The following is a 16,853-nucleotide window of genomic DNA, read 5'->3' as shown; positions in this document are numbered from 1 at the left end:
TTTAGAAAGAAAAATGTAAATTAGCAAAAATTAATGCTGACAAGGTCAAAATCATCAGTTTATTACCACTTGGTCAAGAAAAATATACTGGAGGTTTTTGATCATTTAGTGAGAGTAGGAAGTTAGTGAACAAATAAGGGGGTAAATTTCTTATCTCCGGAAAACTGATTTCTTCAAATTTACAGGAGAAATTACTTACCGAATGCAGTTTCTTTATAGTTGTGGAAGTTCGGCGAAGTGTTTTCTCGCATCGTTCATTGAATTTTGTCGGTAAATCGTCTATTTTTCCAATATAAATGTGTGACCGATGCACGAAAGCTATTGCATCCATTTCCTTCCAGCCGGATGTTGCCTGTGTGTGATGACGTAATCACGGTTAATGCCGGTCAGTGTTTCCAAACACACGTTTTTGTAACTGAAGAAGGTAAGTTTTCGCAAATGGTTTCTGGGGCTGTGTGTCAATGGTTCGTGGGGCTATGCGAGAATTGTGTGGGGGCTACCCATTTTTTTTTCTAAACCTTACAGGGAATGGTTCATGGGGGTACGTAGGTATTTTTGGGTGTAGTGGGGTGCAAACACTGCATGCCAAGTACAGTAGTGAAACTGTGACCGCCATTTTGCGTGTTACCGAAGGCAAAAAGAAACAAAAAAAACTTACTAGATATGTCGCAAATAGAGCTTATTTCCGTGAAATAAGCTAAATGCCACCTTCAACAATGTTTCTCAATGCGGAATATGTAAGTACAAATATTGAAATTAAATGAACTAGTAAATTTCAGCAGTTTTCCGGAGATAAGAAATTTACCGAATAAGGGTTTTGTATGATTTGACAAAGGGAATCGGTAGGAAACTGGAGCTGACAACAAACTGGATTTGAGTACCAAATAAATCAAACCCTTTGCAAAGAGTTATTGCAGATCTTCAATTGTCATACCTTGTAATTTTAATTTCTGGTAAGTCAAGTATTAAAATCCTAAGTTACTATATTTTCTGAGGTTTTTATAACCCAACTTTAAAAAATAAAAGATTCCATTTTTCTAGGTATACATGTAGCTTAACCTTAACTTTGCAATGTCACAAATTAGGTCACATACATTACCTCATATTGAACTAAACGAGTTGAAGCTAAAAGTTGAGATTTTTACTGTAAGTTAGGTTCATACAGGGCTTCCTGTGTGCTAAATTTCAGAATTTTTCAAGAGGACCCATCTGAAATTTCTAACCTCGAAAACTGTCAAAATTCCATGAACGGCCGGCCATGTATGAGCCCATGCTTTAAAAAATGTGTGCATTTGTAAGCACTGATATTTTTATTTACAGACACCCTGCAGGTAGGTCTACACATAAAAAAAAATCAAGCCTTAATCTAAACCCTTTCATTAAAAAAATCAGGTTTAAAAATCCAAATTTTTAACTATTGTTACCCAAATTTCCACCATAATTTTCATCCTTAGGATGCAATTTTAAGCAAAACATACTTGAATATCACAGAAAGTATGCTTTATTAGCTACAAAATGAATTTTGTTTCAGGTCTCTAGCTCGAATGGTTTTTGAGATATTAAATATTTTACGCTCACGTGTGGAATTTCCAAAAATAGGGGAGTCCGTGATCGCAACCGACAATGAATGATTGCTCATTATGTAACGGAAGATTTTGTGTTTCTACAAAACTTACATTTTTTTATGTTGTCCCACACACCTTTCACGCATAGCCCCACAAACCCTTCATGGTTAGGTTAGGCAAACACAGTTATACTTAGGTTTTTCAGTATTAGAAACACATAATGAGCAATCGTGCATTGTCGGTTGCGATCACAGACCCCCTTTTTTTTTTTTGAAATTCCACACTTGAGCGCCAAATTTTAACTGCAGATTCGTGATTAGGAGCCCTAAATTATTGAGTATGCGAAATATGAATGAAATCGGAGAATTGTTAAGTATTTTAAAATTGCTCCCTCTAAATTATTGAGTATGCTATGCGAAATATGAACGAAATCGGGGAATTGTCTGATATTGTAAAATCTTACCCATTTCAGACATAGTTCACAACTGGTATTTTATTAATTATAATTTGGGCTGCATGAAAGGATTCAGGGTAACAGTTTCATACATCGGAGACACATTTCTTCGGTAACAATAGTATAAGCCGGAGACGGATTTCTTAAAATTTACAGGAGAAAAGACGAGAAAGTACTTACGGAATTGCGTTCTTGAGGACTTTCTGAAGCCGGGGAAATTGTTTTTTCGAATCGTGCAACTTATTTGGCCTGTAAGTAAGGCATTTTTCGTCATTCATGCATCTCCGTTGTACGATAGCTCGTGCCGCCATTACCGTCGACTACGTGAATCAAATGTTCCGTGCGTTCAATCATGTAACCCCCTGTCAGTGTAGCAATCACGCGGTAGTTTTACAAGATGACGTGTGAGCGGTTTTTTTTTTTTTTTCCAATTTAAGGTAAGACTCTAGTTTACGTCCTCTTCCTAAGGAATACATGTCATATATGGTTGGAAAGCTTAATTTATAAGGAATTCAACAACGTAAATCCCAAAGCGAGGAAAAATTTCCTGGAGTGAATCGAGAAAAACCGATGTTGTACGGATATGCGTAATTGAACATACTGAGGAATTTTTTAGATGATGAAGCACATAATTAGGGGTGAAATGAGTGCTAATGGAACCTAACCTAACAGGCCTAACCTAACCTCGTAGGCATACCTCGACCCCGTGAATGGATAGTGGGGCTATTGTGAACAGAAAGTAAAAAGAAAAAGGTACTTACCCGAAGAAATGCCGGGTGCCGCGAACGCAAAGAAGCAATCACCATGCAGATAAGGACGTAAAGTAGAGTCTACCCTCAATTTTCGCTTAAAAACCTTTCGTGAATAGTTTGTGCAGCATTTATCGGTTCATAAGTTTGGAAACACTGCACATCAGCTGACGACAGACAACGTGAGTCAAGATTTGCCGACCGAATTAGCAACGACCAATAAATGATTATAATGTTATTTGAAAATAAACGAGTTTAATGTGTCTCCGGCTTATACCACTGTTACCATTTTCTTTCATCGTGGAATATATATGACCGGGAAATCATGTATTTTTGAAGAGAAATATCTCACCGACGCACAATTGCCATTGCTTTCATTTGCTTGCCCTACGACAACCTGATGCTGCGTATGTTTGATGACATAAGCTCCTGTCAGTGTTTCTACCCACCCACCCCCCACCCCCCGTTTTTTTTACTAATGTAACCAAACCCAACCTTATCGGAAATGGTTCGTGGGTCTATCCGTCAGCTACCCGTGCATAATGTATAATTTCCACCGGTGACGAACACGATAGTAGGTATTTTTCGGTGATGAAGATTGAAACACTGCATACCCACAACATGAGTCAAGATGTGCCCGCCATATTGTGTGTTCCGGAAGCGAAGAAAGGAATAAAAAAAGGACTCAGAATGTGAAAAATTGAGTTTCTTTTCGTGTAAAAAGCATAATGGCACCTTGAACTATGTTCCGCAATACCCAATTGGGTAAATTTCTCGTATCGGACAAATGGATTTCTTCAAATTTACAGGAGAAATTACTTACCGAGTTCAGTTTCTTTATACTTGTGGAAGTTCGGGGAAGTGTTTTCTCGCATCGTTCATTGAATTTTGACGGTAAATCATATATTTTTCGATATAAATGTGTGACCGATGCACGGAAGCTCTTGCATCCATTTACTTCCAGGTGGATGTAGCCTGTGTGTGATGACGTAATACTGGTCAGTGTTTCCAAACACGTGTTTTTGTAACTGAAGAAGATACGTTTCCGCAAATGGTTTGTGGGGCTATGTGTCAATGGTTCGTGGGGCTATGTGTCAATGGTTCGTGGGGCTATGCGTCAATGGTTCGTGGGGCTATGCGAGAATGGTGTGTGGGGCTACGCATATTTTTTTCGAAACCAATTTTTAACTATTGAAACCTATAGGGACCCTACCTAACCTAACCTTACCGGAAATGGTTTGTGGGGCTATGTATGAATGGTTTGTGGGGCTATGCGTCAATGGTTTGTGGGCTACGTAGGTATTTTTGGGTGCAGTGGGGTGGAAACACTGCATGCCGAGTACGGTAGTGAAACTGTGACCGCCATTTTGCGTGTTACCGAAGGCAAAAAGAAACGAGGAAAACTTACTCAATATGTCGCAAATAGAGCTTATTTCCGTGAAATAAGCGAAATGCCACCTTCAGCAATGTTTCTCAATGCAGAATACGTAAGTACGAATATTCAAATTAAATGAACTAGCAAATTTCAGCTGTTTGTCCCATACGAGAAATTTACCCCAGATTTTAGTCTAGGGAGTAGTAGTGGGTCGGGTACCCTATTCTACACCCTCGAATTTTGAATTTTTTTTTTTACTGTTGCTACATATCATGCACATACCAATAAACTCATATATAGAAGGCCTAAGTCGTAGTCGAGTGCAAAATGTCGACATATAAGCTGTAACACTTGGCCCGTGATACCTATCATCAGAAAAACCGGTTCACATACACGATACACGTTAAGCTACTGAACATAAAAATAATATTCTAGTAATCATACCTCAATACCAGATATTCAGAATATACTTAGCACAGTCGTTTTCGTAGCATTCAAAGTATATTTCTCACATATCTTTTCGAAATAAATCAGGCGCTGTACCTTCGTGTGTACACATTTGACATAAGTGATGGGTCGTTTCGGAACGAATCGTTCCAAAGGAACGAAACGAGCAACGAATCGTTCCGATTCCGGAAGTCAGCTGGAATCGATTCCGGTTGTGCGAGGAGCTACTGCGCCTGCGCCGTTGTCAACACATGCGAAAACTTATGCAAGCGGCTTCTCTTGTCCTATTGTTCCCTTTACTTTCCCGTTATCTGCCTCAGCATTGAGAACAAAGAGAATGGGGATGTTTTGATTGAGAAGGCACTCCGAGGAGATGGAAAAGGGGTGGGGAGGCTGGGCTAAACAGCAGGGACAATTTGAATTCTGCAAAATTCTGCTCTTGCTCAGGAAAAATTTCCCTCCCGTGTAGCAAAATATTTCCCTTTGAACTTGAAAATTCCTGGTCTTCCACAACTAAGAAATACGACAATAAAATATAAAATAAATGATCCTTACTTTCAGGATTTCCCTGGTGTCGTAGCGCGATGTGCTAACCCCTCCGACACGGGGGTCGACTTGTTAATTTATTTTCTTCACGTTGGACAAAATCTTCTTTATTTGAGTCGTTATTGTTAATTAATATTTTTACTTGAATGTTATTACACTTTATAACTCAATCACGATCAAATGAGTTCGAACTGAAAGAAAGAAAATACATTTCAGGCAGTGGCGGAGCGTGACCTTTCCAACAGTGTAAGCCTATCATGATGAAGGTTATTTCCCGTTGTGCTTATTTTTGGGCTGACATGGTTAGTGATTTATCCACACACATCGACCCCCGCCCCCCCCCCCAATTTTTTCAGAACACTTCCCTGGAATTTTTCACCAAATTAAAAATTCTGGATATCTGATAATTAAGTCAGTGTTATTCCTATCACAATGAGTAACGTAACGATAAAAAATATGCAAAGTTAGATAAAATGAATAATAATAATAATAATAAACAAACGAAAACAGAAGGAAACAGAAAAGTGCTGAATACTTTTTACAACCGCATAACCAAGTATCAAATCCGTATCATGAATCGCAAAATCGGCGCACTTTATTTTTCGTTTCTGTTACTATGTCTGCTAGAGAAGGAAGGGGTAGGCCTACCTATATCCACAAGTTTCTTCTTGGCAGCAAAATCCTTGCTGGACAACGGCGTCTTCAACAAGTTCTCCACCCCACCGCACAATCACACTCATTTTATTCCATAATGCACTTCACTACTGTATTACACCACAGCACAGGGACGACAGTCCGCTTTTCAATAGATGGAATTCGCAAAAGCAATAGCTACCCAAGAAGGGGAAAACAAAAAGAAACCAGATCCAAAATCGGCCACTGCTCAAAGCAGTGATCTTTCGGACTGTGAGGGGAATATCCCTTTCGGATATAAATAAATTCCCTCTCTTGCCTTAAAATTCCCTATATTTAGTAAAAAAAAAAAATACAATATAAAATATAAAAGAAATGCTCACAAATTGTAGGGATATATCCAGAAATTTCTATCAAAGGACATGTAAGTGCTTTCTTAGGATAGTGTAAAAGCAAATCTAGCACCTAAAAGATCATAAACAGGCTTTTCGTACGTTGTTCGAAGAGTGTTTGAATCACGGACTATGTAATTAATAATATTTGGTTCACATTTGACATGAAATTTGTAAAATTGGTTCAATCTTAAGTTTTCATTAACATTTATTTATTTATTTACTTATTTATTTCACTTTTTAGCTCAATTATTACCAGCTGAGTTCATACATAAACGGAAAACAGAGTCTTAATATGTCTAATGTTTATGCTCTCCTACAAGCGAAAAACAGAAACAACAAGAATTTAGCACATCAATGTGTATCTAGTTTTTACGTATCCCGCTCATTTCTAGGTTTCTCCTTTTTCCCCTTCCTGTTAGTTTTTTTCTTCAGAATTTCCTGTTCCTGGGGAAAAAAACCTCCTTGAAGCACCACCGGCTCAAATTTCCTTTACAGTCAACCATTCATACCCGACAACGCTGGAGCCCCTCCTCTTACAGGACCTGTGTCTCGCTGACGCGTATTCAGTGAAGCCAACCCAAGCATAATGGTGCTAAATCTCGCACAAGTTTAAAAAGTCGTTTGTAAGTTGGAGATATAAATAAAACAACAGGGCCGCTTTTCGTTGTGGTTGAATTTTCTCAAACTTTTCACATAACGTTGAACCCATGTCGTTGGTTGAACCATTCAAATTTATATTTGTTTTTGTTATAAATTAATATTTATAATATGAAAATCCCAGAAGAATTTAGTAGTATGTAGAATAATTTCGGAGTTTAAACGACACCATGGATGTCCAGAAGGGGCAAGGGGAGGAGGCACTTCCTGAAAAATGAATGTCAACCATTTTCACACATATAATTTCATTTCAGTCACATCAAATTGTTAATTATTGTAAGGGCGTTGCAGAAAAATGTTAACTTCAAATTGAATTAGTATATTTTGAGAAGGGAAATATACCTAGTTTACCCCAATCCCTGAAAAAATACTTTGCTTAATCCTCCCTGGTGGAAAGAAATACTGCGGACGTCCATGAACAACACTTTTTCTAAACATGAGGTTTGCAACGCTGCTGTAAGCCTCTGCCCGTAGGTTTACACACCTAGGGTTTCGACGCGCTCTTCTCCCTATATTCCTCGTTCTTCTCCTTCCAGATACGGTGGGCGACGGTAGGCACTGCTCCTTCGCGGTCAGAAATTTGTAAGGCAACATTCAGACGGCTTACAACTTTCCCCAAGCAAAAGGCGGGAGTTCTCATGTGCCATCTGGTGTGAAGTGTTGCAATCTAACAAACACGATCTCGAAGACTGGTATCAGGCCGAGATGAACTTTGAAGTTTTTACGAATTTTGCCATATAATTACATACATTTTACTAGAATTAATAAAGTGTAAGCCCGGCTTACACGGCTTACATGGACGCTCCGCGCCTGATTTCAGGTGTTTATAGACCGTGTTAAAAATGTAAACATAAACATTGGTGAAGTCTTGTCCGGTCCCCCCGGAACTTCCGGTTTAGACCAGTCCCCGTTGTTGCCAGTGCAGATTCACCGGCATACGAAGTAAGAAATGAGCGCTTATTTTCATCAGTTGTGCGACGATAGTCAAGAAAGGTATTTGTTAAATTTCTACTATGAAGGAGTGGACGTCTAGAATCCGTCGGATGATCATTGCAGAGCAGATTATTAAAATATGACGTGTCTTTGTGGCCGCCAGTTGTATAGCAAACTACGTACCACAGAATCTACGTACAAACAAGTATCACACGAACGTTTAGATACTATATCGAATTATTTTGTAAATGGAAAAGTGAGGGAAAGATAATTCTATAAAACAAGTGATATTATTATATTATAAAGTATGCTTAAGTGAATCTTTGCCAACAAATCTGCAGAAGTAATGACACATAACAAATGCTAGTAAATATATGTGCTTTCAACGTCACCTTTCCGCCCGAAGGATTTAGGGAAACCTATGATTTGGTTTGCCACTTTCACTTGCACGAATCTACTTCAAGCAACAAGGGAGTTTTCACATTGAAGCGACAAGCGATATCGGGATTTCGCACAGAAGCATTCGATCTAAAGCAAACCATTCACCAGTCACGCTTGCGTAAATAACAGACCGGGGCAACACAATGCACGGTATTGATAAAACGGCCCAGTCCGAGCGACAAGCGTCACCTGCAATTTGACGTTCGGAAGGTGTTGTTTATTTTTTAATATTGATTTCCAAGAGAGACGTATCGCTGAAGTCTGAAAGCTTCCTTTCGAACCAACTCACCACAAGAAAATGAACGTGTCGCTTGGACTGGACTGTTGTTTTCTCAGTACCATACATCGTGTCGCCTCGCTCTGTTGTACTCGTATGCAAGGTGAATTGTTTCCTTTAGAGTAAAGGGGCTGTTGCTTGTCGCTTCGGTGTGTAATCTCCTTGCCACTTCAAATATAAAGTGAATCCTCAGTGATCAATGAAATTTTTCGAACCGAAGCGACACGACAAGCTGCACGTGTCGCTCAGATTCCCAATGGCGTGTATTGTGCCGCCTGAGACTTGATTTCCCATGAGCGGTAAATGTTTATTTATAGACTAAATGGGCCTGTGTCGCTTGTCACTTCGGTACGAACCACTGCTGTCGCGTGTCGCTTCAGTTTGAAATCTCACTAAGATGCGTGCTTTTCACCACAACACAATACGCAGATATACGATCAACATGCTTGTAACAAAATGCAAGTCGTAAAAATCCTTTCCGGGTACCAATCTTTCTCGTTCTCCTTGTATCAACAGGTTTCGTCTCTCTACGTCCTTCAGAAACCTACGAAGTGATACTTGACTCAATAAATTTGTTCCCGATCGAACTGTGCAACCATACTAACTAACTCTCTAGCCTTCTTAAACCCGAAGGTTCATGGCTGCAGCAACACAGGCCTTCCATCTTTCCCTATCTTGAGCAAGATCTATATACTCTTTTCCATCCCTACCGATTTCCCTTAGGTCCATCTCAACGTTGTCCCTCCATCTTCGTCTTGGCCTTCCTACAGGTCTCTTACCATCAGGTTTCCCAACAAGAATCCTGTAAACTCCTCTTTCCTCTCCCATTCGTGCCATATGGCCTGCCCATCTAAGTCTGCTAACCCTCACTTCTGTCAAAATTGAGATACACCGTGCAGTACGTGCGGCATGAACGTCTGCTGCATTCACCAAGAGTTGGTGATGGTACTGTGTCACATTCGCGCGCAATCACATGGTACCCTTCTTCGAAAGTAACGTACGAACGGAAAGTTCAGTGCAACAAGGTGTCAAACCACAGGAAAATGTCGGATAACGAGGAAGCTCAGGAGAGCTCCTCCTGATATATTTGTAATTCTGATGAGGAAAATGGCCCTCTGTGCGGTGACAACAGCTTTGGTGACCCAGACCAGGCACGTATCCAGAAATTCTTTTCGGGGGGGGGGGCTAAACATCATTTTTGTACAAGGGTATAGCAAGGGTATAGATAGAACCTCGCAAGGTTTGAGGTCGATGGTGACGATTCAGTTCCAAAACGGTGGGGGGGGGGGGGGAAGAAAAGTTTACTTTCTCTTGGTAGACAAAGGTTAGCATTAAAAAGCCATAGTGCGGGGCCAAAAATGGAGATCAACTGTCTCCTAAATCTGCCACTGTTTAAGCTGCTGTTTTTTTCTTCTTTTCTTTTCTTGTTTTTTCTTCTTTCAGAACGTGATATCGGGACATTTTTTATCACTCGACTTCTCTGCTGCAATGTATGAACGTTGTGTTTGTGCCGAAACGATCTCAGTATGTGTATGTGTGTCCGTTTCACGAAGCTGTTATGCAATGGACAATCCATTCGAATGTGTTCTCCCAGGTTTGGATATGATCCTTTATGGTGTTGTTGCCTGCCTTCGAAACGTAACCTTAACAAAAATCCAAATTTCCCATCCATGTGACTTGGATCTTCAAGATTTAGGAAGAATTCAGACCGAAGGCACACACACGTCGTTTGCAATGAGTGACCCAATCAACAGAAACTTTTCACACTGTAGAGGCACGACAGGCTGCACAAGCCTATGTTCGATTTGTGAAATCCTCAAGCGACACGTATAATTTGTAGCTGTCACCTTGAAATGGCAGCTCGTGTTGACCACAGAAGAAAAATATCTTGTCAGCCAGTGGGAATGTCCCTTAGTTTTATTCTATCTCCTTTTTCTGTGCTTGTTCATTAAACAGGCAACATCTTACGGTTGGGCATACACAAGAGATGTGCCATGCAGAAATTTTAGCGTAAAATGCTGACTCCACCAGGCATACTGTGCCATTTCTCTACAGCGACAGCAAAAGATCAAACGAAGCCAAGGGTGACTCGGTAGCTCACTTGGTAGAACAAAGAATGGCACGGTATATGCCAGAGACCCTGGTTTTCGAGTCATGGTCGAGCTTGCTTTTTCCGCTAAAATTTCCACATATGCATCATATTCTTGCTTTCTCTTCTCGACATTCATAAAATTTTCGGCCTTCATGGCTGCCTCTTTGTGGTAGTGTTTGAGTGTTTTTCCAAAACAGTTGACTTACTTAAAAGTCCTTTTTTAACCCACGAAACTCTCGGACTGCATACACGAAACTTGGTACGGTCACTAATAAATCGTCACTCAAAACTTAGATTTTCAGTCGATCTGTGAAGCTTATATCTTCTTCTTTTTTTAAAAAAAAGAAAAATGATGTTCCAATGCCCATTACTGCTGAAATATTTACTTTAGAGACCTTCGATCTCTTCGGCTCATGACCCGAAACTAGCACTACACTGTCGGCAATGTCTTCAGCTTTGGACTCGAACTTGTACTAATAGTGGTAGACTTCAGCACTTCCCAGGAAAATGTGTCACTAGTCCTCTTCCTCCCCTCCCCCCGAATCTCTACATCTTATAAAACTGTCAATGGACACTGACTGATCACTAATCGAGTGTCACACTTACTCGTGAAGTCTTATTGAATTATTCTGTTGTATAGACCAACTGTGAAATTGAATCCGCGTATTTATATCCATATTATATTCTGGAATGTTCCGCACTTTTTCTTGTAGTAATGCAACGAATCGCCCGACTCATGGCGCTTTGCTTTCTGCTTTGTGCTTTGTTGTGCAACTTCCAAATGCTGACAAATCTTTAAATAATGCTCAAGTTCGTTGCGACAACACCGAAAGAGCAAGAAAAGTTTACATACAATATTATAGACGGTGTTAAAGGCGGAGCTACTGCGGAGCATGCGCACTCGTCTGGTCCCCCTCGAACATCCGGTTACGCTTACGGTGCTATGGACGTTAATATGAAAGGGCAAAGTGGAGATTCTTTTACAAGGAAATGGGGTGTCAGCTGTGTAGCATATGGTTGCACAGGTCGATCGGGAACAAATTTATTGAGTCAAGTATCACTTCGTAGGTTTCTGAAGGACGTAGAGAGACGAAACCTGTTGATACAAGGAGAACGAGAAAGATTGGTACCCGGAATGGATTTTACGACTTGCATTTTGTTACAAGCATGTTGATCGTTTATCTGCGTATTGTGTTGTGGTGAAAAGCACGCATCTTAGTGAGGTTTCAAACCAAAGCGACACGCGACAGCAGTGGTTCGTACCGAAGTGACAAGCGACACAGGCCCATTTAGTCTATAAATAAGCATTTACCGCTCGTGGGAAATCAAGTCTCAGGCGGCACAATACCCATTGGGAATCTGAGCGACACGTGCAGCTTGTCGTGTCGCTTAGGTTCGAAAAATTTCATTGATCACTGAGGATTCACTTTATTTTAAGTGACACGGAGATTACACACCGAAGCGACAAGCAACAGCCCCTTTACTCTAAAGGAAACAATTCACCTTGCATACGAGTACAACAGAGCGAGGCGACACGATGTATGGTACTGAGAAAACAACAGTCCAGTCCAAGCGACACGTTCATTTTCTTGTGGTGAGTTGGTTCGAAAGGAAGCTTTCAGACTTCAGCGATACGTCTCTCTTGGAACTCAATATTAAAAAATAAACAACACCTTCCGAACGTCAAATTGCAGGTGTCGTTTGTCGCTCGGACTGGGCCGTTTTATCAATACCGTGCATTGTGTTGCCCCGGTCTGTTATTTGCGCAAGCGTGTCTGGTGAATGGTTTGCTTTAGATCGAATGCTTCAGTGCGAAATCCCGATATCGCTTGTCGCTTCAATGTGAAAACTCCCTTGTTGCTTGAAGTAAATTCGTGCAAGTGAAAGTGGCATGCCATGTCATAGGTTTTTTCTAAATCTCTCAGGCGAAAAGACGACGTTGAAAGCACATATATTTACTAGCATTTGTTGTGTCATTACTTCTGCAGATTTGTTGGCAAAGATTCACTTAAGGATACTTTATAATATAATAAATATCACTTGTTTTATAGAATTATCTTTCCCTCACTTTTCCATTTACAAAAAAATTCGATATAGTATCTAAACGTTCGTCGTGATACTTGTTTGTACGTAGATTCTGTGGTACGTAGTGAGCTATACATCTGGCGGCCACAAAGACACGTCATATTTTAATAATCTGCTCTGCAGTTGATCATCCGACGGATTCTAGACGTCCACTCCTTCATAGTAGAAATTTAACAAACACCTTTCTTGACTATCGTCGCACAACTGATGAAAACAAGCGCTCATTTCTTACTTCGTATGCCGGTGAATCTGCACTGGCAACAACGGGGACTGGTCTAAACCGGAAGTTCCGGGGGGACCGGACAAGACTTCACCAATGTTTATGTTTACATTTTTAACACGGTCTATAAAACAGGGTTATCCTTCAGGGTTCTAGATCATTCTCCGCCTTTCCTCGACAATTATATTTCTCCTCAAATTATAATCACAATATTTTATTTCACACACACAAGCCAAAAACCTCATTTTATGTAGTGTAAATCGAAAAATTTCAGAGGGGGCTCAAGCCCCCTCAGCCCCCCTCTGGATACGTGCCTGACCCAGACTATGTGTGTGGAGTGTCGAGCAGCAATAGCACCGACTCTGAGGTAAGAAATAAGTTTTTATTTTTGGTATTTTTTGAAAATGTTGGTTAATACCTTATTGTCTCAGACTTGGGCATGGTGAAAACGGTTGGTAAGTGTGCGTCGTGATGTGCATGTAAATGCGCAAATCAGCGCACTATGCATTAGTCAGGCCTCGTGCAAGATGGTACAGTAAAATCATGAACTTATTCTGATGACAACTGCTGCTTACATAATGAATGTAAGGTGCATTGCAAAATGATAAGAACGGTATAAAATTTGAACATATCGTGGAAACGAAAAGGAAACAGGAAACGGAAGTGATGCAAACTGACAGAGAGAGGAAAGCATGTTGTGAGAAACGTTGTACTGTTCAGGGAGAATTGTATGTGTAACAGCAGGAAAGGTTGAAGTCAAAAGAGCGTTGCAAAATGATAAGAACGGAGTGCGGTTACCCCAGTAGATGTCGTTGCCAGTGGCTACAGAAGGCGCTGTTGCAGCTAGCGTGCAGATCGCGAGGTATTCGTGCCCTGTTGAGGAGTACGACAGCATTGATGAAGGTGCAGAATGGGCCGTCGAGCAAGATTGTTGAAATGTGAAAAGGGGCAGCTATTGGCATATAAGGAAGAGGGAGTGTCTTCGAATGATATTACACCCCAAATTTGTCGCAGCGCCTGTGTGGTGAACAATTTCCTAAAACTTTGAGACAGATATAGAATGAAGAAAGCACCGGGAAGGCCACGGAAATTGATGCCCCGACAGGAACGTGACATTCTGAGGAAGCTGTCTGCTAGTGAAACATCCCTCAGACAGTTGACTCGTGATCCTCATATTCATGTGCATCAATCAACGCTATCACGGGCTGTGAAACGCAGCAATCGTCTCCAATATCACAAGGCCAAACGACAGCCAGGACTCGCAGCACAACACAAGGAGCGTCGCATGTCCTGGGCCAACATGCACATGGCGTGGAAGGAGGAATGGCGGCGGGTAATTTTCAGTGATGAAAAGAAATTCAATTTGGATGGTCCCGATGGCTGGAGATACTATTGACATGATCTCCGCAAAGAGGAAAAGATCTTCTCCAAGAGACAACAAGGAGGACAGTCTGTAATGGTGTGGGGTGGGTTTGGTTATCATGGGAAAACGAATCTCGCCTTTCCCACAGGCTGTATGAATGCCTTCAGACACGAAAACGTCCTAACGGACAATCTATTGCCATTTGCCAATGACATTGGTGGCGATCAGTGGCGTTTACAGCAAGACAACGTCACTATACACAGTGCTGAGTCCACTATCTTCTGGTTTCTTGATAGAAAGGTGTATGTCATTGATTGGCCTGCGATTCCCCCTGACATTAACCCCATGGAAAACCTGTGGGGACTTCTGTGCCATTCAGTGTACGCCAATGGAACCCAGTACAACAACGTTCATGACCTGAGAAATGCTATCATTGCTGCATGGGATGCCCTTGATGCTAATTTATTGAAAACGCTGGTGGACAGCGTGTGTGATTCGGTCTTCAAAATGGTGTACAACCATGGTTCGTGTATTGGCTATTAAAGCAGGTCTGGGATGCCGTTCTTATCATTTTGCAACAGTAAACATGGTCACTTTTAAGGTTCGTTGCTTTGTACCTTCTCCTTGCCTGCACATGACTTCTGGTCAACACGTTTTCTCTTTCTGTACATTAGGTGAGCATTGTAATGTGCTGTGAGCCTGTACCTGTAACATAGTAAACATGTCACACTTACATTTTGATTCGTTCTTATCATTTTGCAACCCACCTTAGGTTAGCACCATATTTCTGAAATGATTAATCACGAAGAAATCGACATGACACATGTACATGGTTCTCTAATAATGACAAATTCTGACAACGTACCATCAAGGACATTGCGATAAATCATATAGAATAGGAAAGGTGGCCTCCCGGATGGCCCAGTGGTAGCGTCGTCGCCTTGTAATCAAGGGGTCCCGGGTGCAATTCCCGGTGGAGGCACATAGTGGTTCGGATTCCACTTTAAACTGTAGGTCCAGTCCCGCCTAATGCCCGCATCACACGGAACTGGATTTCCAGTAGGTATGCCCTAGTTGACGCTGGACTGGCTACCAATTTGCTAGTTTTCACCTCACACGATACTTATCAGCGTACTTGTCGCTAGACTTTTGTTCCCATACGTAGGAAGTTGTAATGGCGGCCGCGTGAGATGTAAACAATGTATCACTTCACATTTTTAAAAGCCGATAACTATTCAACCGAGAGGAATAACGTTTCGTATAAAACGTTATTAGGTACAAAACAATGGCGCTGCTTAAATACATACTTTACAACGTTTACTGTACACGTATGGAAGAATATTTTAGTTATTTCAAATGTAAACACCGTGCACTCAGCATAGATGGTGTAACTCAATGCGTCTTTCATGCTGTATACGTTACACATTGCTGTAGTAACACTCGGAAACCACAGACAAAAGCGCTCCTTTGCACACTCACAGATTATCTTCACATGGCGAAACTTTGCTCTGGTTGGCTGTTCCACAGAATCCAGTCGAGGAAAGCAAGTAGCAATTAGAACATGTCATATTCCTCCAAACCAGTCAAGCAGTCAGCCAGGCGGCCATGATTGCTACCTAGAAAGTTAGTTCAGCGCCAACTAGGGTATTACTACTCGAAATCCAGTACCGTGTGATAGGGGCTTTACTGTGCATAAAGTTGACTTAAAACAACAAATCAATCAATCAACAGGAAAGGTATTGTAGAAATAATGTGAAGATAAATAATCATAATTGTTTGGTCATTTGCAAAAATGATGTGTTTCGCAAATTTCTGTTTGTCGAATGGATTGGACAGTTATTGCTACGTGCTAGTTTACATTTTCAAATAAATTTGTTACTCTGATCCATTTCATAATTACCTTCACATCACAAGGACGACAGAGCGATCTCCTGTGAAACATCCTTCAGCCAGAAAGAGACGATGCGACCAAGATAACTGGGAGAGAGTGAAACGTAAGAGAAAAATAAATAAAGGGGAGCAGTACACATCCGGGAACACAAAGGATGTTGTTCCAGCCAGGAAGATAAGTGAGCCATGTACTTGTCCAAAGAAATGCTGGAACAAAATTAAGGAGGATGCAGAGTTCATTTTTCACACATTCTAGGACTTGGCCGATTGTGCAACACAGAACACATACCTCATGAAAAATATTAGAATTCAGAATACGAAACGTTTCTCCACAAAGGGACAATCTGCCAGGAGGTCATTCATGTTTTCCTATAATTTGAAAATTAATGGTGTAGATATGTGCAAGAAGGCTATGATCGTGATTTTGGCCGCATAGAGCTGTACACAAGGAGGCATCATCCCACCGTGTATACAACAGATGAATTGGCAGATGTGATCAGCAGTGCAAACAGAAAGAAGAATTTTCATGTAACACGCGTGCAGCAAACCGACTTCAAGGATCTCACACCACTTGTGGCATCAATTTCCAAGAAAACCACCACAGTTGGTAAGAAGCCCCTCAAGTTTAAAGAGGCTGCGGTGTTCATGATGGAATCCGCTACTCCCCATATTTTGCATGTAAGTTATTCATACCAGAAAGAAGCGGCAGTATGGGCTAGGTGCACCCTAAA

General features: G+C 41.0%; 1 protein-coding gene across 1 annotated transcript in view; it reads right to left on the bottom strand.

The window, feature by feature from the left end:
• The window catches only part of omd (integrator complex subunit 5 omd), a 49,896-nt gene extending 45,145 nt beyond the window's left edge, over nt 1-4,751 (bottom strand). The window contains exon 1 of the mRNA XM_083112304.1: nt 4,588-4,751. The gene's annotated coding sequence lies outside the window, so the exon portion shown is untranslated. The remainder of the gene's footprint in view (nt 1-4,587) is intronic.
• Nucleotides 4,752-16,853: the final 12,102 nt, after the last annotated feature.

The sequence above is a fragment of the Lepisma saccharinum genome, chromosome 26 (assembly GCF_977018435.1).
Source record: "Lepisma saccharinum chromosome 26, izLepSacc3.1, whole genome shotgun sequence".
NCBI classification, from domain to species: Eukaryota; Metazoa; Arthropoda; class Insecta; order Zygentoma; family Lepismatidae; genus Lepisma; species Lepisma saccharinum.
Note: the sequence above shows the minus strand (reverse complement) of the source record. Positions and strands in the feature narration are given on the sequence as shown.